We start from the raw sequence: 23966 nt of genomic DNA, 5'->3' as shown, positions 1-23966 counted from the left end.
TCCCGGGCAGCGCTTCTCGGTGCGGCCTTGCGCGCAACTTTGTGTCGCCCGGGTGGCACCCCTGGTCTCCAGAAGGCCACCTGCCGGACCCTCCCCACAAGTGGGCGCGGGCTCCGCCTGCGGGGCCGCTGGGGACGGACCGAAAGGGCCCTGTAGCCGAGGGGAAAGGAATGCCTTGCGTTTATAATCCTGGTTGGAACTTTCAATACGCGGGAACTCCGGGAGACGAATGCAGTTGCGAGAGAGTGAGCTTTTCTACCCAAGAGCTCGATCGCTGGACCCTGCTCACCTGTCTTGCAGGTTCCTTGGTCTGGTGAGGCAGGAGGCTGCCTTTTGTGCACCAAAACTTCGTGAAGCAAGTTCAGCTGTGGGAATTGGGCTCGTTTTTAAGACCCCATATGGGACAGCGGCGAAACCGCTTCCGAACTTTGAGTAAAAGACTGTCTCCTTCTGTGAGAACACTGCGGGGCTGTCCGAGACGTCTTCTCATCTTTTTGGGGGAGAAGCGCCTGGCTTACATTTACTTAACTATTTAAGACCTTTTACTCTGGCTGTGGATTTGGGCACCACGGCTGGGAGGACATTTTGTGGACACACTTGTTGTTTTTTCCCCTCTTCTGGTTGGAAGAACCTAGCGAGTGGTTTAAAAAAAAACATACTGTTCAGGATGTGGGTATGGTACATCGGTGCAGGATCTGTTTAATGATCTCCACTGTGTACTCTTTAATGTGGATATCATGTGCCAGGTGTCCAGGTGGAAAACTGACATATGTGTGCCTGAGTGCCACAGCGGGAACTCGTTGGAGATTATGCATTTTAGGTAAATAATGCTCCATGCTCTTGGAGTAACAAGGATTTGGAAACAGCTGTAATAATATGTAAGGTTACCTTTTTCACACTTGGGTTTTGTTTTTTAAAGGAAAGTTTGTGCACACTTCACGTTAGAACTCGTGTATTTAAGTTTTTCTTCTAATTTAAGGAAAAAAATCCACTTTCACAATTAGGTTCAGGTTTTGAACTTCAACACTATTTCGTGGATTGGTTAACTGCTGCTTGGCATATGTTCACAGATAAGAGAATGACCATATGTATGGCAGGGAAACTGGTCATTTCGAATAATGAAGGCCAAAGTGTGTTGGTTTTCTTTGCCACACATTTCCATGCTGTTCTTTCATTGGAGTCTAGTGTTTTAGTTATTGAATAATGTAGGCTTAAACAGCCCCAAATAACTATTTAGCTTTAGTTGGGAATATAGTTTCATTTCATGTAAATATTTGCAAATTGTATTTAGAAATCCAAACGTCTCAGAGTTCCTGGTAAAATATTCCAGACCCATATTGAAAGGTTATGTTTTAGTGTCACTACATTTTTAGGTAAAAGGTCAGAATTTCACTCCCAGAATTACCTAACAGTAAAAATTTCTATCCCCAAATGTAGTGAGAATTTTTACATGAAAACTCTAAACGAAACCCATTGCAAAGTGTGCAGTAAAAACCAGGCAGCAGTGATGTTGTGTAGAATGCACTGACTGTAAAATTAGACAAACACGAGTTCTAGTTGTGCCCTCAGGCAAGTTATTTTACTTCTTAGAGACTCTGTTTTCGGTAAGTGCAATGGGGACAGCTAACATGCTTACATGCCTGAAGGCACCTTGCACTTCATAGATGATAAATGTACTCTCCTTACCCCTCGAATCCCCCAACACAGGTGCTTTTTACTCTCTTTGTCATTTTTGTTTTATATTATACATCTGCAAGGAGCATATTTGGATGCTGTTTCTTTTTGATTGATGATATAACTAGAGCATTTGAGGCAATACTGTGATTTTTCTTTCAGTTTGTGATTGATTGAGCCAGACCTTGACTCATCATGGGCTGCAACTCCAGGCTTTCAGATCAAAATGCAATAACATCAGTGTTATTAAGGATTTGAGACTGTTAATCCAGGGAGTTTTCCCCTCCATCCTAGACCTGGATCTTGTACGTCATGTTGGTTTGTGTTACATCACTGCTGTCACATCATCGCTGTCATGTAGTCCTCATTTTCCTGTGTTGAGGTGCCCCTTCTCTCGAGTACCAAAGAGATCTGTAGCGTGTGGCAAAATACTTTCTTCCGTTATAATATACTAGAGGCCCAGTGCACGAAATTCGTGTACTGGTAGGGTCCCTAGTGGCTGTGGACTGCCAGCCGGGGCCTCCCTCCCTTCCCCTGGCCTGCCCTGCCCCCTGGTCGAACTCCCAGACAACCTCCCGGTAGAGGGGACAATTTGCATACTACGTTTTTATTATGTAGGATATCATTTTTTTATTCAGTGTTTTGGTTTTATTTATTTATTTTTAAATAAAATTCTTTTCCAATTACATTGATGTACAATATTATATTAGTTTCAGATGTACAACATAATGATTAAAACCAGTGTTTTGGTTAGAGAGCAGAATAAAAAACGTCCCCGCGAACTGAGGACCATGTAAGTACAGAAACACACTGAGAACATCATCTGAGACACGAGTGTTAACTCGGAATGTCCTCGCTTACCATGTATCCTGATAGTTATCACCTGCATGAATTATCCTAGTAGGAGATAGCAAGTATTTATTCTGGGGCCAGGAGGAGAATGTTTCATTAAGCTCATGTTATCAGGGCTGCTAATCAGGAGATGAGACTGTAGTTGTGCACATGTGTTTGTATGTCATTTCATTAACTTGCCTGCCCACTGGGCTTTCCACAGTAGCATAGCTTCTCAGAGCAAGGAGAAAAAGTGTATGAGAAGTCTTCTTGAGAGAGTTCAACTGTAGGCCATATCCCAGCATATAGGACAGTGGGCTACGTAAAGGTTTCTTCATGTCTGGACGGAGTAGCACCACCTGCGTGGGCCTGGGGGATAGTTATTTGCCTGTCTCAGATTCTGACTCATTTTTCAGGTCGAAGAATCATTGGAAACCTCTTTGGTTTGAGGATCCAAAGTAATCTTTTGGTTCAGTATTGTGTGTGTTTTATAATGATCAAATGTTCTCCCTAAAGAGATGATATAGGAGAGAAAAACCTAATGTATCAAATGGATTCCATTTTTATTATGCACAAATAACTTGGGGCCTGTAACCTAGCAATATGATTAGAGTGTGATGCTGGCTTAAACAGTGGTGAATCACAGTCCATGAATAAGAAACATGCGGGTTGAATATATTTCCCAGGGGCTGGCAATTTTTTTTTCCCCTTGTCTTTCTTTATCTTTGCTATATTCCATGTTTGGTAACCTGCCACAGAGCAACACATTCTCAGAGATATTTACAAGAGACTAGATATGGATTGGGAAAGTAGAACTTTAAAAGGTAATCATAAGCTCCTAGCTTGCATTCCTTTTTAAAAATTTAAGTTACATCTAGACGTGTGCAAACACCCAGCAAATACAACAGTGTAAAAATATGTGTTTATATTTTTGTTCGGTTTCCCTCCCTCGCTCCCACAGAATGTTTCCCATAACCTGTTAGGAAATGTTCTGAGTGCATTTGTCACTTTTAGTAGCACTTTAGTAAACCATCACTCATGACAAAACAGTTGAGCTTTCTGTGCTCAGCCCTGGCTTGGGGACCAGGGTTGACATGGTACTAAGCCTTGCTTTGCCTAGTGATCACCCTGCTGAGGTCATATGGATTGTTTGCAGTTTCCACTATTATAAGGAAAGGTCTATTTCCCTTTTTTTCGAATCTTTTATGTGTTTAGTGCTTCCTGAATGATAACATGGGAGAATTTCTATATGATAATCTGCGAAGATTTTTTTAACCCCTTAAAATAGTCATATTCATTGCAGAAAAGTTAGAAAGCATAAATAAGTTTAAATGAAAAAAAAACTTTCTATAATCCTACTATCCAAATATTACCTCTATTAATACTTTAACAGCTTTATTGAGATATAATTCACATATCATATAACTCACCCGTTTAAAGTGTACAGTTCAATGGTGTACAGTTCACAGAATTGTGCAACCATCGCCACAATCAATTTTATAATGTTCTCATCATCCCCAAAGAAACTTCATACAAATTAGCTGTCACTCCCCATCTCTCACAGCCTCTGAGACAGGCAAATAAATAATTTTGTAAATGGATTCATTCCATGTGGTCTTTTGTGACTGGCTTCTTTCATTTAGCATAATGTTTTCAAGGTTCATCCAGGTTGTAGTATGTATCAGTGCTTCGTTTGTTTTTATTGCTGTTAACACTGCATTATATGGTCACACCGCATTTTGTTAATCCATTCTTTAGTTGATGGAACATTTGGGTTTGTTTCTCTTTTTTGACTATTATAAATAATGCTATTATAAACATTTGAATACACATTTTTGAATGGCCATATATTTTCATTTTGGGGGGGTATATACCCAGGAGTGGGATTTCTGGGTCATATATATAGTAACTGTATGTTTAATTTTTTGAGAAACTGTTTTCTAAAGCAGCTGCACTATTTTAATTCCCACCTGCAATGTAGGAGGGTTCCAATATCTCCACATTCTCACCAACACTTGCTATTATCTGCCTTTTTGATTATAGTCATCTTAGTGGGTGTGAAGTGGTAACTCATTATGGTTTTGATTTGCATTTCCCTGGTGGCTAATTTACTAACACCTTGATATATATACTTCCAGATGCTTTTTTCTGTGCACATATTTGCGTAGGTAATATTTTTCTTCCCCAAACTGGAATATATCACAGATCTTTCTTTCATTGTTAATAAATTTAATTCTGCAGTGTCATTCTCGTAATACTTCTCTGCGTAATACTTCTCTGAATGGATATACCATAATTTGACTATTCAACCAGGTAGAAAATTGGGCTGTTTTTAATGTTCATTATTATAAACAATGCAATAAACCATTTTTTTCTTTTTTAAAAATATGTTTTTAGTGAGAGAGGAAGGGAGAGGGAGAGAGAGATAGAAACATCAATGAGAGAGAAACATCAACATCCTTAGGCTGCCTCCTGCCCTGACCAGCAATCAAATGAGCTACCTACCTCTTGGTGCATGGGATGACACTCAACCAATTGAGCCACGCTGGCCAGGGCTTGAACGCATCTTAACTGCTTAATTATTCCTTGGGATAAATTCCTAGAATTGGAATTTACTGATCAAATGTAATCTTTTACAGCTCCTCCCCCCACCCCCAAACTATTTTGGATGTTTTAAAAAGCACAAAACTTGCCTTAAATTGGGTTTATAATAGCCATTTTAAAGTAAGCTGTTTTAGCAGCATGGATTTTAAGTCAAGTGAAAATGAAATATTTAGATTGTATTTTGCTTATATTTTTGGTCTATTGATGACTCTTTATGTACCAAGAGCTACTGAGAAAATGTTTTGTTCTGATTTGTTCAGTAAATTGTTTGTAGGGCCCTTGGGTCTGCAGCGGTTTCAGATCTGCTTTGTAGCAGCTGTGGCTCCTGTGAGCACCCTCAGATACCTCAGGGTCATCTGCAGGTTTGGTTTTGGGTAGCCTGCCTCCTGGAGACAAGATTCTTTCTATAGTTGGTTGTGAGGCCATTTACAATTTTGCTTCAAGACTATTGGTAAGTCGATAATGGATGCATTCGTTGTGCCTTTTGGAGGCTGCTATTCTTAAAACATACAGCTTGTCCATACCGCTATATTTCCTGGGCAGATTAAAGTGCCACTTGACAATACCATCGTGCCTTTGGTATTTTTTTGTTTTGTTTTGTTTTGTTTTGTTTTCCCACAAACATACCTAAACTTACTCATCCAAAGGAATGTTGTCTCTTTCAAAATACGTAATCACCCCTTCAGAGTCAGTGTTGACGTCCTATAAGTTAGTCTTTTTAAAATTGTTTTACTTTTCAGTACTTCATTTAATAATGTAGTCAATCAGTTTAATAATTCAACTTAAAACACAAAGGGAGCCCTAAAAGAGCAAATATTTACTCTTGAGCCAATTATCCTTACACAACGTAAAACACTTCCCAATTCCTTCCGATCTGTGCTTGAATATAACTTTCATGTGCTTCACACTGAAGTTTTGGTGAAAACTATTAGTCAGCTTGATTGCACAAGTTACTGAGGACACTTGGATAGGATTTTTGGTTGTTTTTAAAAACCAACTAAAGACTTTCCACCATGTTGGGGACTCACAGGTATAATCTTTGAAGGGAATTTCCAGAAAACTCCAGAAATATTTGTGAGCAACAGGAGCACAGCTGCATAAAGGTATAAATGCTTCCCAAGATAACTAGAATCAGAGTATATTAGACAGTTGGCAGGGATCTCACTGGTCTAATGCAGTGAGCTTCAGTGTTCCCCCCACTCCATCCCCACATAAGGAACAGGATGCATGTCAGTAACAGTGGGAGCACATCAGAGCCTTCGGGGGTGGTGTTTGCGGCATGTTCCGCCCTCTCTCAGGCATCATCTTCCCTCCCTAAGTTGAAAGATCACTGCCCTGCTCTGTTCCCAGAGCAGACAGATGAGAAAGCTGAGGCCAGAGAGGGTCATGCGACCTTGAGGTCATGTGTCATTGACAGAACTGAGCCTTGAACCTAATCCTCCTGCTTCCCTTTGAAGAGCACTCCCTGCAGTGCTTATGTTCTGGTGTGTTTGTTAGAACACATCAGTCCAGCTACACCAGTCACACCCTGAGGAGGTGACCCAGCCATGTTGCAATGAGAGACAGGATCTAGAGAAGGACCAAGGACCAGCGAGAGAAGACAGATTTGTAAGCTTCAGGAAAATGCTCAGATAAGGGCTCTTGTTCCTCCCACAAGAGTTGTAGCCTCCTGTCCTTTGTTTCCGTAAGAAAGATGCAACTAGAGTCGGAAACACTGCCTTCACCTGAGACTCTCCAGCAAAACTTCTGAAGTCTGGAGCCAAATCTAGCGGCCATCATGGAGAGATTAAACCTAATTCACAGTTTAAGCTCATTTCTTTGCGTGAAGTCTAATAATATCTACGCAGGTGCACGTTGATCAGTAAGATCTCGCCCAGAAATGTTTCTGAAACAGCAAAACTGAAAGTTCATGTCTGAGAAGCCTTGAACCAAAGTCAGTCCTCCATAGTGCAGTCACCTTCCTCAGGGAATCCTGAAAAGACAGAACTCTGATTATCAAGCTGGGCCTGGGTGTTTGCCTTTGCAGAGGCCCCTACCTCCCAGGCAATTCTGGCACCAGGGAGTAGGTCTGCGATGATGGGAGAGGGAGTGACACAGCGGACATTGGACCACAATGGAGGGACTCAGGTTAGCTTAGGTGGGTCGCAGGAGAGGGTAATGAGGGAAGAGAGGAAGGACCAAGAAGGTGCCCTGGGATAGGGGCTGTCACACTTCTCTTGCTGGTCTGTCCTGGAAGGCAGGGACCCTGCCTTGTTATCTTCGCATCTAGCATTTGGCATGGTGAGTCGGCCATACTCACTGTAGTGGGCACTCAGCAAATACTGATGGAATGCCTCTTTGAGTCCGAAGACCAATAAAACAAGGAGCAGTTTATCATCAGGCTAGTGGGTTGTGGGTTATTTGGGGGGGAGGAAGATGTTGCTTTAGCTGTAATCTATCTTCTTTAATGGGATTTCATCGGTCGTGTTCCTTTCTACAGAATGAGAGGGGCTTCCAGGAAGTTTGCTTGGGTGGACACGACCCATAGTGTGTGGTGCCCTCTCGCTGGGCTCCTCATATCAGTAATAAGATTAATTTTAACATTGCCAAGCCCCAGGAGATAAATGGGTTGTGATTATTCCAAGTCACTTTCATTTTTCACTCAGCATGATGTTTCACTATTAAAGAATGAACCCTGATCCAGGGTTGTCGTCTTATGTATTAAACATGATTTCCGTAGTTAGTAGACTAATTTATAATTATAATTCAAAACCAGCCCTTTCTCCAGTGGATTATTGCCCCTCCCCCCTCTGTTTCCAGTGGGGGAATAATTGTTTGTCTAGGCTGCAGGAGTGTTTGTCATGGAAACCAAATTTTTTCATACATTTTCTGAACAAACAGTGCCATCAGATCTTTAGAGAACCTGATGTTGCCATTGATCTACAGTTATCAGAGGAGTTTGTTGCCCAAACGAAATCAGACATCTTTTCTCTTAAAGCCAATGGCCCATGACTCCTGCGGGGCCTCTAGGAACGAGAGAAACACCTGCAAGAAGGGCCCCAGCTGCAGCCAGGAATGTGTGACTCGAGGCAGTGCCTCTCAGCCCTGGCTGAGTCCGTCACCTGGGGAGCTTTGTAAAAACCCTGTGCAGAGGCCCCACCCCAGGTGACTGACATCAACATCTTTAGGCATGGAGGCTGGCATCCTTTCTTTAAAAAACATTTTTGTAAGCCCCAGGTGACTAATGTGCAGCCAGATTGAGGCCATTAAGTAATTCTTGTACTTTAATCCTAGACAGAGCAGATGTGTCTACCTGTGCCCTGTAATATCACAGAGCCCTGGCCTGGCCTAGAGACAGCTTTGGGCTTATCTTATAGAGAATTGGGATCGCTACATCCTGCTGGTTAGCAGCAGAACTAGGAATAGAGAATCTAGCATTGTATTTGTTTCTCATATAGTCCAATATTGCCTAACTCTTTTTTTTTTCATATTTCAGTCAGCATATTTTTTTTTTATTGCTTAAAGTATTACAAAGGGTATTACATATGTGTCCATTTTTCCCCCCCACCCTAGACAGTCCCCTAGCCTCCCCTATCCCCTGGTGTCTTATGTCCATTGGTTATGCTTATATGCATGCATACAAGTCCTTTGGTTGATCTCTTACCCCCCTACCTCCTGCACCCACCCTCCCCGGCCTTCCTGCTGCAGTTTGACAATCTGTTTGAGGCAGCTCTGCCTCTGTATCTATTATTGTTTAAAAGTTTATAATGGTCTCTATTATCCACGAATGAGTGAGATCATGTGGTATTTTTCCTTCATTGACTGGCTTATTTCACTTAGCATAATGCTCTCCAGTTCCATCCATGCCGTTGCAAATGGTAAGAGTTCCTTCCTTTTTAGAGCAGCATAGTATTCCATCGTGTAGATGTACCACAGTTTTCTAATCCATTCATCTACTGATGTATTGCCCAACTCTTAAAAGAGCAAGTCATTCCAGACTGGTGAGTATTCCAGTTCTTAAAAAAAAAAAAAAAAAAATCAGCTTTGCCCTGGCCGGGTGGCTCAGTTGATTAGAGTGTCGTCCCGTAAACCAAAACGTTGGGGGTTCAATTTCCAGTCAGGGCACATATGGGAGGCAACTGATGAATGTTTCTTTCTCACATTGATGTTGCTCTCTCTCTGCCCCTTCCTCTCTCTTAAAAAACAAAACAAAGCAAAACAAAAAAACACATCAATAAGAACATATCCAAGGGGGAGGATTTAAAAAAATTAACTTTAATAATTGGCCTTACATTCAAATACACTTTTTTTTTAATTTTATTGCTTACAGTCTTACCAAATACACTTAGTTATTGAATTACACAATGTTTAGAATTATTTAAAGTGCTGCCTTCTCCATATATCAAAATGCCTAAGGAATAAAAACAGTATTACTTTCCAGGTCCCATTGCAGCACCCTTGCAGGTGAAATTAATCTCTGAGTTTTAAGAGAGCCTTCTGTAGCCAGAGTGAAGTAGCCAGGGTGGTGTGGGTGTGGAAGAAATTTGTGGGAGGAGTAAGTCCGATAGTTAAGGTACAAGAATGAAGCATATAAACAAAAAAGAACTTTCTTATCAGGGTGAGAATGTGTGTGTTGGAAGCAAATTGTAGGAGGGGACAGTTTGTGAGACTTACCTCCCCCTTTTCTGTGAGAACTGGATATCTGTCTCTCAGCCTCGCAGCCCGAAGGCCTTTGCAGCAGGTGCGGGTTGAAAGGCCTGGCGGTACAGCAAGGTGCGGGACATGGCCAGCCAGTTATCTCAGCGACCTCAGTTGTTACTCAAAGAACATTAAGTAGTTTCTTCCATGGGGGAAGGATTTATAAGATCTCCAGGCAAATTCAAATACTGCATGAAAGATGTAAAGCCAGTTTCGGGGAATCGCTGACCTCTGAACAATCGAGTGGCCTTATCCTCTAGTTCTGTTAGGGTTCATTTTCCGCTTGCAGTGGTCTTGTTTTACCAAGAAAACGGTTTCCTTTACACATAAGAGATTAAGAACAAGTTTATCTGTAGCTTTGCTCTTCAACTGACTGGGAGCCAAACCACAGTTGCTTCTAAAACCAACCCTAAGACATCTTGATCTGAAGGTTCAGTATTTGGAAATCTCTGGGGCTTTTGGAACTGGAGTAAAGTTCAATCACTTATCTGATTTGTGGTTTGGAGAAGAAGAGAGATCTCCCTTTCAGTTTAGGAGATGGTTGGTTTTATAGCCCACAGCATGTGTCCTTGGGAGTAACCTACCTCCTCCCACATATTATTGGTTGATTTCTATGGTATTTCTTTTCCCCACCCTGAACCTTAAAGTGAATCAGATTATTACTAATTGCCAATGTTGCAATAATTTGAGATACATAGAGACGCCAAGATGTTGAAAGACCAGGATTGGGGATGACTGTGTTCAGAGGCATCAGGACTTCTAAACTCTCTCAAATTCTCAGGTGGGTTTTGGCATGTTTTGATCAGTTAGGGGGAGAAGAATCTACAGCAAAGCCTGAGGAGAGGTGAGGGCCTGGTAAATCATAGCTCATCACACTTCTGAGCTTCCAACTCAGTGTTCCTCCTTCATAGAATCATATACTGATGGCAGGAGAAATTTAATGACTTGCCCAGAGCCTGAGCCAGAACATATATCCCTGTTCCCAGTCTCATCTTTCAGCTTTGTTCACCCAAAATCACCTGTCGAGCATGTGCCAGGCTTGTGGGGATACCTGAGGAACTTTGGTTTTTTAACTTGGAATTATGTGAACACAGGATAGGCCAAGGATTGACAAGCAGGCCTGAGCAGGGGAGTATGGGCTCAGAATCATAGGGAATCGCCCTGGACAGGGCCTGGGCTCACTGCCAGGCCAGCCTTCAGGAGGTGTGGTTATGGAACCTGCCATATTTCCCATGGTGTTGTACAGTTTCTCTGCTAGATGGTTAACTCCTTGAAGGCAGGAGTGTTATAAGCCTTGGGGTTCCAGTACCTTATACGTACCAGGGCCCTTCTTTCTGTGCATCTGTAGGTTAAAAGAGAGAGTCCAGTCCTGGGAGTGGGGTTGAAGTAAGTGATTTAGCAAGTAAGTTGGACATAGACGAGTCAGCCAACAGGAGGAAGTGTGAAACAGGGAGTGCCTAGAAGAGATTGATAACTTGTCAGCCTGCATGAGTAATGCGAGACCGTGATCCAACAACCCAGCCTTACTGTATGGTTACTCTTACTGTGGCAACAGGAGCCTGGAATTGACTGCAGGTACTGGGGAGATGGAGCACCCCGGTGGATAAAAGGACAGGAGGAGGCATGTGCCACTCTTTGGGCCTCCAAATCCGTGCCTGGTGGCTGGTCAGAGAAGTCCCTCGGAGGAGGATCTCATGAAAGGTTTTGTGTTGGAGTTTGCTTTATAGGCCATACGTCATGCAGCAGTCTTACTATTCAACTTGTCCATGAAGTTTTGGTGTGTGATACTCAGCTGTAAACCAGCATCAGTCCAGCATTGGTATAAAATAAAACACCAGGGAAAACTCACCTAGGGTGTGAACACAGATTGTGTCTTGTGTATCAAACTTCACCTTAGGGCAGAGATGGCGAACCTATGACACGCGTGTCAGAGGTGACACGCGAACTCATTTTTTTGGTTGATTTTTCTTTGTTAAATGGCATTTAAATATATAAAATAAATATCAAAAATATAAGTCTTTGTTTTACTATGGTTGCAAATATCAAAAAATTTCTATATGTGACACGGCACCAGAGTTAAGTTAGGGTTTTTCAAAATGCCGACACGCCGAGCTCAAAAGGTTCGCCATCACTGCCCAGGGGAACATTTGTTGCTTCCATATTTGCTTTGCACGGATGTGTACAGCACCTCTTCCTTCTCTTTCTGTGAGCTGCATAGGTAACAAGACACGCAGGGAAGATTCTGATTTTTGTGGCCTCGCTGGATGAGCACACACTTGGCTTTGGCCAGCTTTCCCAGCCCCACCTTGTCCCATTGCCCTTTCTGCTTTGTCTCCCAGTAGCACTGGCCCACTAGGTCCTCAAACACAGTAAATTATCTTCAATCTCAGGACCTTTGCACAGGCCGTTCCCTCTGCCCAGGAAATTCTTCCCTTCCTCCCCCTCTTCCTTTAGATCAGTGATTCTCAACCTTGGCTGCACATTAGAATCACCTGGGAATCTTTTTAAAATCCTGATTTCTGGGCCTCATCCTCCGGAAATTCTGGTTGTTACTAATGTTGTGGCCCCACCCCATAACAAAGAAACAGAATTTCCGGAGGATGAGGTCCAGAAATCAGGATTTTAAAAAGATTCCCAGGTGATTCTAATGTGCAGCCAAGGTTGAGAACCACTGCTTTAGATCTTAAATCAGATGTCACTCCTTCAGGAAAACCGTTGACACTGACCTCACAACCCCAACTCGGCTTCTCCTGTTATGCTCTCGTGGGTCCCTGTATATCTCTTTCATAGCACTTACTGCAATTTGTCATTTTGTTTGTCTGGCTCTTTGACTCCTATGGTCCCTTATTAGATCATAAACTCCACAAAGGCAGGAATCAGATCTCTGTTGTGATTAGATCCTAGTGTCTTGCACAGTTCTTGATTAATCATCATAATAATTGACACTTATATGGCACTCACTGTGTACTAGGTATTGTTCTTAGAGCTTTATGTATATTAACTCATTTAACTCTCCCAACAATCCTGTCAAGAAGTATTATTGCCGAAGCTGGTTTGGCTCAGTGGATAGAGCGTCGGCCTGCGGACTGGAGGGTCCCGGGTTCGATTCCAGTCAAGGGCATGTACCTGGGTTGCGGGCGCGTCCCCGGTGGGGGATGTGCAGGAGGCAGCTGATCGATGTTTCTCTCTCATCGATGTTTCTAGCTCTCTATCTCTCTCCCTTCCTCTCTGTAAAAAATCAATAAAATATATATTTTTTTAAAAAAGAAGTATTATTATTCCCTTTTTACAGGTGAGAAAATCAAGGTGACTGCCCAGGGTGGTCTGGCCCCAGAGTCTGCCCTTCTAACAATCACATTATACTTCACTGAAGCATAACAAACGTCAGAGTGTTTCAGATGATCACATACAATCCAGAATGTAAAATGTAGTACCGTTTGGTAAAAATCTTTTCAGCAGTTATTTTTTTTTTCCTTGTTCTTTTTTAAAAAATCCTTCTTCCTTTTTAAACATCATAAACCATTTTAATCTATTCTTAATTGTTCCATATACCATCGCTGTCTGCCCCTGAGGGGAGGAGATGAGTAGCAACTGAGGTTTAAGTCAGAGTGGATAGTCAGGTTTTTGACTTTGTTTACTTTCCGATGGTATCTTTGGCTCCCCCACCAATTTCTTCAATAAGATGTCTTCCCTGGTACTTATATAATTCTTGTCTTTGGAAACCTAAATATTTATTTTACTGTTTAGCAGTTAAAGAGATGTTGTTCAAAAGGAAAAACAGATTGGGAAGCTTAGCCAGCCTCCCCCACAATTCAGATGCCCATGTAAGCTGCTTTTCTAACCTGGAGAAATTGGCAGTAAGATTGGATGACCTCCAGACGAGGCAGAAGCCTGACCAGGATGGTAACTTTAGGAAGAGCGATCCCTGGGAAAATGGAGCCTGTTGGCTACAGAGTGTGTGTCCTGTAAAAGCGTGTCCCTCCCCCATCCCTGTCCTGGACAGCCATTTCTCCTTTCTCAGGAGGGAGTTCCTCTCTCCTTGGTCCCTGGAAGGGCTTCTTCCTTGAATCCAGAGGCTTGCTATCTCCTTCTTGGGCATTCTTTTCTGCTTCTGTTTCCTGCCTGCGTCTTGATAAACTGGAGGAAGCAGCATAGCTTGGTCCCAGCCAATCCTCTTGCCCTGCTCTTGTTCTCAGCCTTCACTTGTCCCTCTCCAGATTGAGTTGTGCCAACACAGTCTTCCAAGCATTTTCTTATCATTTCCTATCTCTGCCCAAATGTGTGAGAATTGCATAGAGATGTTTACATGGGCTTCTCAGAGGATCCTAGAAAATAGAAACCTATGCTAAAATTATGGAAATCTGGTGGCATAAGATTTTTTCTCACATGAAAAAATTAATATTCAGACCCCTGTTTCCTTTTTTTGTGAGCATATATCCTGCTAAATGAAGCAGTCCTGACTTAGTGCTTGAGGCTCATCAGCATATGTTTGGTCGTTAAAATGGTCTTTGCTGTTTGAGGGACTTGTCCTGTGCTAATCAGTAATGTGTGTTTCCTTGGCATTGGTCTTGAAAGAATGACTTTCTTCATCAAAGGAATTGGCAGAGGCTACTATATCATCATCATCATCATCATCATCATCATCATCATCATCAAAGAGCATTTTTAAGAAAACCATTAGTACTGGGTTGGATAAATGTATCGCAAGAATTTTTTTTATGGTGGCTAAGGCCTTTGACTTTCTGTGGTGGTATTCCCACCCACTTAGATCTACAGTGGGATCTCAGGAATTTTTACCCAGAACATTTTTTTGAAAACCCCACCCTGTGTAATTTGCAGTGCCTTTTGGTATATTGGGTGTCTGTGTAGAATCTACAGTTTACATTTTGGCCTCTTCCAAAAGATCCTATCCCCCCCTTCCCTCAGGGCAGCGTGCTGTTCTTCATCCTCTCCGGCAGGATTCAGAGGGGAGGTCCAGGCCTGAAATAATTTAAGCTTACGGTTCTCAGAGAACCATGATTTAAAGTATTGAAATTATAGTGTGGTGCAGTGGGCAAAGGACCAAACAGAAAGGCGGAGACCTTGGTTCCAGTCCTCTGTCTACAGTTAACTGTCTGTGGTACCTTGGGCAAGTCACTTCACCTCTCTGGGCCTTGACTTCTATGAAATGAGAGGGTTGGGTAAGGTGATCTCTTCAGCCCTTTTCATCTCTAAAATTATATATTCCAGAAGTTGTAAACAGTTCTACAGTTTGATCTGTGTTGTATGGAGCCATATGGACCTAATGACCATCTAGCTCATTTGCAACAGGAAGGCAGTATGGTGGACTGGGCCAATAGGGAAGTAGGTAATCCTCAAATGGACTTCAAACAGTGGGGATTCTGACAAGGGAAGTCCAGGTATCTTCTCTTATGAAGCTTGGCAACATCTGGCAAGCATGGATGGCAATTATGTCATAAATGCAGTTGTTTGTAGATAACTTTTATTTGACTAGAGCTGTAGTCTGCAAACTGCGGCTCTTTGGCCCCTTGAGTGTGGCTCTTCCTAAGCCTTAAGAGTACCCTAATTAAGTTAATAACAATGTACCTACCTATATAGTTTAAGTTTAAAACATGTGGCTCTCAAAAGAAATTTCAATCGTTGTACTGTTGATATTTGGCTCTGTTGACTAAGGAGTTTGCCGACCACTGGACTAGAGCATTTATCTACTTCCTACTTGACCCCTTCCACTCTCCTACCCCCAAAAGAAATCCCCAACTAAGGGTAAAGAACAAAATTGACAGATTTTGATTAGTTGCTGTTATCAGGACTGAAAAATTTGGTATCTAATCGAGCCTTTTTCCCCATAGGGTTTTGTTTGAGGACTTCCTATCAGTAGGTTCAACTGTAGGATCAAATTTGTCTTCTTTAGGAATTACTTGTCTAAGTCAGACCTTTATTACTTTAGTTTGTTTATGATGCTGCTGTCCCATTCAGGTAAATGAGCCTACTAGATGCCTCAGTTTTTACAAGACCTGAACTGCTACTGTTGCCTTTTGGTGAAGACAACAGCATAGTAGTGGCAATACTCGCATTCTAAATCTCAACCACCAAATGATCGAGAAAGCTTGAGTTTTAGTTTTCATAAATAATAAGATGCTTAGGAACCTTAGGGATTTGATACCACACTAAGCACAGGGCTTGTTTCCTTGACCACAGAGCACCTTTCATGCCCAAATGTATTTCCTCCTCCCATGGTGTCAATATAAGTTGATGACAGAGGGACCATGAAGACAAACAGAACAGCTGGCTATTTGGACTTAGACACAGCCTGGGGCTCCCAAACCAGTGGGTGAAATATATTTACCTGTTGTGAAACTAGTATACCTTTGTGCTCAGGAATAAAGTGAATTTATGAGGAACCTTTTATCAGACCCGTTAAAGGAATAGCCTAAACCAAAGAATTGTAACTGTCTTGGATGGTGGTTAATTACACCACACAAGAATGGCCACCAATACTAGTTTTACTCCCTCAGTTGCTTAGTTTGGAAACCACACAGAGCTGTTCAGTTAGGCCTTGCCCTTTACTGCATCCCAAGCAGACACTTGACTCCCATCCAAAGCAAATGTCATGGTTACCTTTATTGACCTAATGTCCGGAAACTTAACAGCTGATAGGCTGGTTAGAAGGAACTAGTGTTTGGTTGATGGATTATTGCTGACTTACACTCAAGTAAATGAAGTATAACAGAACTTGGACTAGTTCTTAGTAATAGACTGAAATCATTAAAACATAGGCAAAATTAAACAAGAAAAGTCTCTTAATATCATCAATGTTTTAATTCTTTTTTCTCTAGCTGCTTTTTACCAGGCTTTCTAAATTTTTTAAATCATTTTTATTTTTCAATTACAGTTGACTTGACATACAATATTATATTAGTTTTAGTGATTAGACATTATATAACTTAATAAGTGATCATCCCAATAAATCTTGTACCCATCTGACACCATACGTACGTAGTTATTATGTTATTGACTATATTCCCTATGCTGTACTTTACATCCCCATGACTATTCTGTAACAACCAATTTGTACTTAATCCCTTCACCTTTTTCACCCATTCCCCCAACTATGAGTCTGTTTCTGTTCTGCTTGTTCACTTGTTTTTTAGATTCAATGGTTCATAGATATGTAATTATTTCCATTTTATTGCTCATAGTTTTTGTCTTTTTTTTCCTTCTTCTTAAAGAAGACTCTAACATTTCATGTAATATTGGTTTGGTGGTGATGAACTCCTTTAGCTTTTTCTTGTCTGGGAAGCTCTTTATATGTCCTCTAATCTCTATCCCAATTCAGTAGACAGGAAACTAGACAATGAGTTTTCTGTGTCACTGTGTCAGATGGCTATATAGACATCTCCATAATTGGAAGAGAGGATTTTACTGTTGGGTCAGGTGTGTAAATGAGTTCGGGGTTGGAGAGCAGGGTGTGATTAGAATAAAAATCTTCGCTATGTCTGTCTAACAGGCCTTTACATAAGAAACCTTCAAAAGTAGTCTTTGTTTAGCCCACTCTCCTGATCAGTCTGAGGCTTATATTTATGTGGGCTCTATTTTCCAATAAGAGATCTTTATGTAATGGGCGTGTACTGGCATTTAGTCGTAGCTGCTTTGGTGAATTCTAGACAGCTTTTTGGCCATCATTGGGCACAGTCTTCTATGTGATCAAATGGCATTAGAATGACAGTACTCTGCTGGGTATTTGTGTAAAGCCACCAGAATCACAAATAGCCAGGCTTTGTTGAAGTTTATAATCTGAAGTAGTTACTATTGCTACAAATAGAAGAATTGTAGACACATATGTCCTCTTTTGAATATCATTTAGTGCCTGCCAAGGACTATATTACAGAATAATATTTTTGGGTACTTCCTGCTGAATTAACATATTACTGCACAAATTGTGCCTCTCTCTCTCTCTCTCTCTCTCTCTCTCTCTCTCTCTCTCTCTCTCTCTCTCTCTCCTTGGTATCCAAAGAGTGTTTTACTGATATCTCTTAAAATCAGCTCATCCATCCTGTGGCTTTCACTAATTAAAGTCAGGAGAACAATGCCCTTCTCACCTCCGAGCATTATTGCTGTTAATAATTATAAGCTCTTGATTCCTTAGCACATTCTAATCCATTTTAAATCTATTATTCCACACTTGGTGACATGCAGCTTTAAATCTTCTCAAGAATGCTTGTGTTCTAAGTATAAAACAAAATTTCTTGGAAATCTTTCTTACGCAATCCTTCCCTCACTTGCATACCTGTTTTAAGTACAGTATTACCTGTAATACCATAATGTGTAGTATTCATTAACCAAAATGAACTTGAGGTCACTTTAACTTTACTTTACCTCTGAGGCCAGCTGTCCAGTGGATTTGAGCCTTGGCCAGGAGCCCCTGCACTGTAGAAGGCACACTGAGTGTTGATGGCAGATTGTAGGTTCCAGGAATTTAGGTACACATTACATTGTGTATTGACATTCTATGGAAACATGCCAATATCCTTGTTAGATTTCTAGTTTGGTTTGGAAAAATGGTTTTCTTAACCTTAAATAAATAAAACTAAAGTTAGGATTATGCAATATAACAGTAATCCAATGAAAGTAGAGGAAAAATTATTTGGGGGGAAAAACAACACACACACAAAATCCCTGAACAAATCCTGGTCGGTGCAGTTCTCCCAAAAGGGGGGAAGGGAAAACCATTTTCTCAGCCAGATGATTGATCCTGATGTTATTTTAGAAACTGTGGTCTGTTGGAGTGGAGGTAGGAAGGGGAGAAGATTCACAGAAGAGATTTTTATTTTAACTATTTTTACTTATTCTACTAAACTAGCACTACAGTGTTGTCATGTAAATTTAACTTTCTTGGGTTTGATTCAGTCAATCTGTATGCCACCTGAGAAGTGTATGGCTCTCCTGTTCCCAGCGGAGGGGCCTCTGTAGGTGTGTGTACCCCCTTCGCCTGGGGTAGGATGCACCAGGTTTGTAAATAGATTCATCAGGTCTCAATCCCTCTGGAAAGCTGGGTATGCGACACATGTGTGCATGGCACCACTTCTTCCCACTGACTGCGAGATGAGAGTTCTGTGCTATTTTTATTAACCTTATTTCTGGCCTTTGTTATTAGGTGGTCAGCTTGTGGACCGATTCTTTCTTGAAATGTGAGTCTGAACATTAAGACTTGCATTTCTTTGGAAAATGCAGCATTTCTAAAAACCCTGAGTTGCACTGGCCTTTCCTGTGCCCTGGATCTTAGAGCAGCTGGCAGTGGGCTCCCTGCCATTCTTCCTTGAGGGGCGGAGGGTGAATGGAGGTGAGCAGTCACTTCAGTGACAGGCAGGGCAGCAAAACCAAGCCCTGGGGCTCTGGTGGTGGTTTCCTCCTGCCATGGGTAAGTCGCCTCCTGGCCTGACCAGCCCCAAGTACTCGTTAGAAATGGGTGGGTTTTTGCTAGAGGCTGTTTCATTTGTTTTTGTGCTGCTTAAACACATCACGCCCCTTGTGTCCATAATTCTCTTTATCAAAGACTTTTTCCTAAACAAAGTTATTTCAGAACTCGTTTTAGAAAAGGTTTTTTTTTGTTTGTTTGTTTGTTTGTTTTTACCTGAAATATAAGGAGTTAATACAAGAGCAGCTAACAATTCGCTAAGTTTAGAATATTAGAGAATGAAACTGTCGGCAACCCACCTTTTAATCATCTATGTGAGTTACTTGGGAGCTGCTTCTAGGTCTTTGCAGTGAAGGTAAAGTGGATGGTGCATCTTAAGAACTGGTGTGGCTGCTTTGTAATCCGAACATAGAACATGAGGCCGCAGCCCGGCAGCGGCATTGGTTTTCACGGGAGGGAGACCCGTTAAGTCCTGACTGAGCAGGCCGGCCGTGAGCACTGCTTTACCACTCACCCAGCCCACGTGAAATAAGCCGTCTGACCAGCGGCCACTTCCCAGCATCTTCTGCCCTGAATTGCCAACCCTCTAGCCATCAGTCTGGGTGTTTCCTAGAATTATCTTGGGGTCGCCTTGTGTGAGATAATGTGTGTCAGACTTGCATGAGGACCGACCAGCTAATGGGTGTCTAGTTTTAGGTTAGACCAGATTACCCACCACTGTCGTTCTTACCTTCTGCAGTGTTGCTGTGCCTACTTCTTAGAAGTCACCATTGAAACCAGGAATATATATTTCACTAGTTTGAAAAATGAGTCAGATTCCAGGTAGTCAGCCTGCCGCAGGTCTGCAGCATCAGCATTTTCTTTCCATTGTCAGGCTCCGGAAACTAGTGTGACCGCAGGGTCCATTGCCATTTCGTCCGTCGTAGGGAAGCGGGAGCACTGGCGACTGACATGCCTGGGTGCAGGGAATGCAAGTTCATTACTGGGAAGCATGTGTGTAGATGTTCAGATACACGTAGCTCGCAGCTCTGCGTAGTATTGCAAAAGGCATATAGAAGCTTAATTCATGTTAGTTTTAGCAACTGTATTGAAAGCAGGTGTACGCATGCTTCAAAAAAATGCCAGGGGTGAAGAGCCAGACATTTTGTCATATTCATTTGCCTTCTGAGAGAATGACACTGGTCACAGGGGCTCCGGACATTCTAATTTGAAACAGCCGAGAGCCTTCAAAGAAGAGAAAAACCTGCCGGTTGTGAGGGGGTTTGTGATGTCACTGTGGACCTTGTGATTAACTGTCAGCAGTCTCATTGCCAAATCCAACGTCTAGCCCACGCTGGTATTTTTGAGATGTTTAAAAGACCGTGTTAGTTAGGTGATTAGTGTTTCATTTCAGTTCACCAACCAACCATAGACAATTGCTCTTCCTGTGGTTTCCAGGCAGCTCAGACAGGCAGCTGGCTATTGTTTCCACGCTAGCCGCGAAGCAGCACTATTAATATTTTATTTAATATTAGCCCTTTCAATATGTGATACATGTACTTGGGGGCATTTAGTTCATTGTAATTGTACTGTAGGCTTTGAAACAACAACAAACTCTTCTATTCTTGGAAGCACACTGTCTTGCCAGGAGACCTCTGTGTTTCTTAGCTTTGCTTCCTTGTTTGGTGGATATTAATGATCCAAGGTGGTCGAGTTGCCTCATGGCCTGAGATGGAAAGCGCTTCACCTGGGATTTAGGAGCTTGCCGAGGCTCCTTTAAATTCTAGCCTCTCTTCCACCTGCTAACTTGTCCATCTCCTGTCTTATGAAAAATTCATTGCTGATTATGTGATCCTATTATAGAAAATTTAGAAAATAGAGGAGAAAAGGCTATGGCAATAATCTTGCAACATTTTCTTCATCTTTTTTTTCTCTGTATATTTTCATTTGCTCTGTGTATATGCGTGTGTGTGTGTGTGTGTGTGTGTGTGTGTGTGTGTGTGTTAGGACTGTATGGGCTGTGAGTGACAGAAACCTAGTTCCAACAAGCTTGAGCAAAGAGGGGAATTAATTGTAAGGATTGGGTGTCTCTGAGCCCAAAGACAGGGACTTGGCGAGGCCTGAGGATTGGTGGAAGTGGGCCGCACCCTCCCAGTCTTTCAGCTTTTTTCTTCTCCGGCTTCTTTCTCTGTTTCTGCCTTTGTCTTTCTCTCATTCAGTTGTTTTTTATGTGGAGGAAAACATATTCAATGAAATCTCCCAAGTTTAATTTTTTACCATTTCATCTATCCAGAGTGTTCAACCCAATTTTTGTGTGATCACAAGACCTAGCATGCAAAAGGGCAGTTCCTGGGGTAACTGTTTGATAGGTGGAGGGGGCTCAGCAGGGATTTCTATCTCTTGGCCCCTAGGCATGCTTGGGTCTTCTCATTTATTCAGTTCCCCAACTGCCCCTACCAACATAATCCTGCCATCCCACATCAAGCTGCAAACCCATCCCCTTTCCAATGGGAGGCAGCCCTCGGTCTTGTTCAGCTACAGCCTCGGTGGTCTTTGTAGGGCCACTGTTCTCCAGGCCAGATGCTCCGGGCAACGTGCACGATTCTGCTTCAGGTGTGAGCAGGTCTAGGTGAAGCTTGTCCTCATCTATCCCCTGTGGCCTAAAATAATTTTAACTACACCAAACAGTTGGTGTGCGTAGCCTCTTGATTCCAGCTGGGGCAGGCATCACCCCTGAGGCTTGTTTTTCTAGCCCAGTGGTCGGTAAACTGCGGCTCGCAAGCCACATGCGGCTCTTTGGCCCCTTGAGTGTGGCCACGAAGTTGCAATCGCATTGTACGTGTGCGCCCGCACGTGGTATTTTGTGGAAGAGCCACACTGAAGGGGCCGCAGTTTGCCGACCACTGATCTAGCCAATCTAACTGAAACTGATTTCCGAGTTCCAAAGGTGGGATTAGAAGCAGACCCTTCCTCTTCGGGTTTAAGGCTTTACCCGGAGAATAGGCTCAGCAGGAGCGATAAGGCTGGCTGTGGTTTCTCCCATCCAGGTGAGTGGGCCTTGGCTCTGGACAAAATAAAGGGGGAACTTCTCCCCCTCCAGGCCAGGCACAAAGGAGGTGAGATGAGCTCTAGGTCCTGGCAGCTGTGTCGCCCCCTGAAAAGGAATGCAGGGGCTGGAGTGTTTGTCCTGCCACCTCAGACTGTCCCGGAGAGAGCCACTTGGCTTTCCCTTTTAAGGGATTAACTGGGCATCATCCTGGCTCTTACCAAGAATGACCAGGTATTTGAGGGTCAGACTCCCATGCACAGGGGAGTAATCCCCCGAGCTTTTAGAGTTCATGCTAAAAGCCAGCCATATTTTTAAAGTAACATTTGTGCCAAAATTCAAACTGTTTCAGTATAAACAAGTTGGCCTGTTTTTAATTCAACAGCTACAGGAACCAGTTAATGTGCAGGACACTATAGAGACAAAAGAAGAGACAAGCTCATTACAAGATGGCATTGCTGAATGGGCCCATATCACAAAAGCATGTTCCTAGGAAACCTTCCAGCCATCACCTGCACATCACACACACACACACACACACACACACGCGCGCGCGCGGCTGCTCCCATGGAATCTGTGTGGATGAGGGTACGTACAATCTCTAGCAAAGCTGGAGGACAGGCAGACAAAGAATCTGTCCAGTATAATGATAGCCACAGTTTCATTAACTTTTGGATTCAGCCCAGCCAGTGTGGCTCAGTGGTTGAGCATCAACCCATTTCCGGTCAGGGCTTGCAGGTTTGATACCTGGTAGGTATTCTCATTATTGATGATTTTCTCTCTTCCTCTCCCTTTATCTGAAATCAATAAAAATGTATTTTAAAAACATTTTTAGATTCTTTATTGTTCATGTGACAATGAATATAAGCATTTTTCTGTATTGTTGTAGCTTTTCCACATTCTGTTTTAATGATTACATAATGCTTCATTGTGGGTCATAATTTATTTCAGCCATTTAGATATTATTGGAAATTCAGACCTTTCTAGGTTGGGTTTTTTGTTTTTGTTTTTTGTATTTATAAAATGGGATATAATGAGTATCATTGTGCACAGAGCTTTTTCCATATCTGGAATTATTTCTTAAGGATATAGACATGGAATTACAGGACCAAAAATATGAGCACGTTTATACTTTCCAGAAAGACTGCACTAACCATTTTTATCACCACCAACAAGTGAATTTCACTGCCTTTGGCTAGTTTCTTTAAAAAAAAATTTTTTTTAATTCATTGAGCATAAAATGTGCATTTTAATTTAAATTGTATTTTGAGTATAAGTGAGGAGTAATTTGGGTTATGTTTTTTATGCATTTTTGATAACATGTCTCTTGAAATCTTGGTGCTTTATTACTACATAAACTCATTATAGAATGGGAGCTGTTTTCCTTATTTTGCTTTAAACATTTCCCCCTAATTCTTTGCCCTTTAAAATTTCCTAAGTGTGTATGGGTGTGTGTGGGTGTGTTGGCATTCTTCTTTATCAGTCTTGCAAGATGGCCAAGTTTTAGAAAGTGAAATATAACTAAGAGAAGGAAGTCAGTTAAAAAGCTGAGCGTACTTTCTACCTCAGGGATTATTTCAAAATCCCTGTCCTTGTCATGTTAGGTCATAAGCCAGTCCCTCTGCAGGAAGGATTGTCACTTAGAATAGGTGACCTGGGTCCTAGTCCTGACTCAGCTGTTGTCCAGACAGGTGCCCTTGATGGGAACCTAGGCCTCCATCCTCAGTTTCCTCATCTCTA

At 42.2% G+C, this 23966-nt stretch overlaps 1 protein-coding gene across 1 annotated transcript in view; it reads left to right on the top strand.

Annotated features, from left to right (window-relative positions):
- The window catches only part of ERN1 (endoplasmic reticulum to nucleus signaling 1), a 68714-nt gene that overhangs the window by 486 nt on the left and 44262 nt on the right, over positions 1 to 23966 (top strand). The gene's annotated exons all lie outside the window — the stretch shown is intronic.

This window comes from Myotis daubentonii, chromosome 16 (assembly GCF_963259705.1).
Source record: "Myotis daubentonii chromosome 16, mMyoDau2.1, whole genome shotgun sequence".
Classification (NCBI taxonomy): domain Eukaryota; kingdom Metazoa; phylum Chordata; class Mammalia; order Chiroptera; family Vespertilionidae; genus Myotis; species Myotis daubentonii.
Note: the sequence above shows the minus strand (reverse complement) of the source record. Positions and strands in the feature narration are given on the sequence as shown.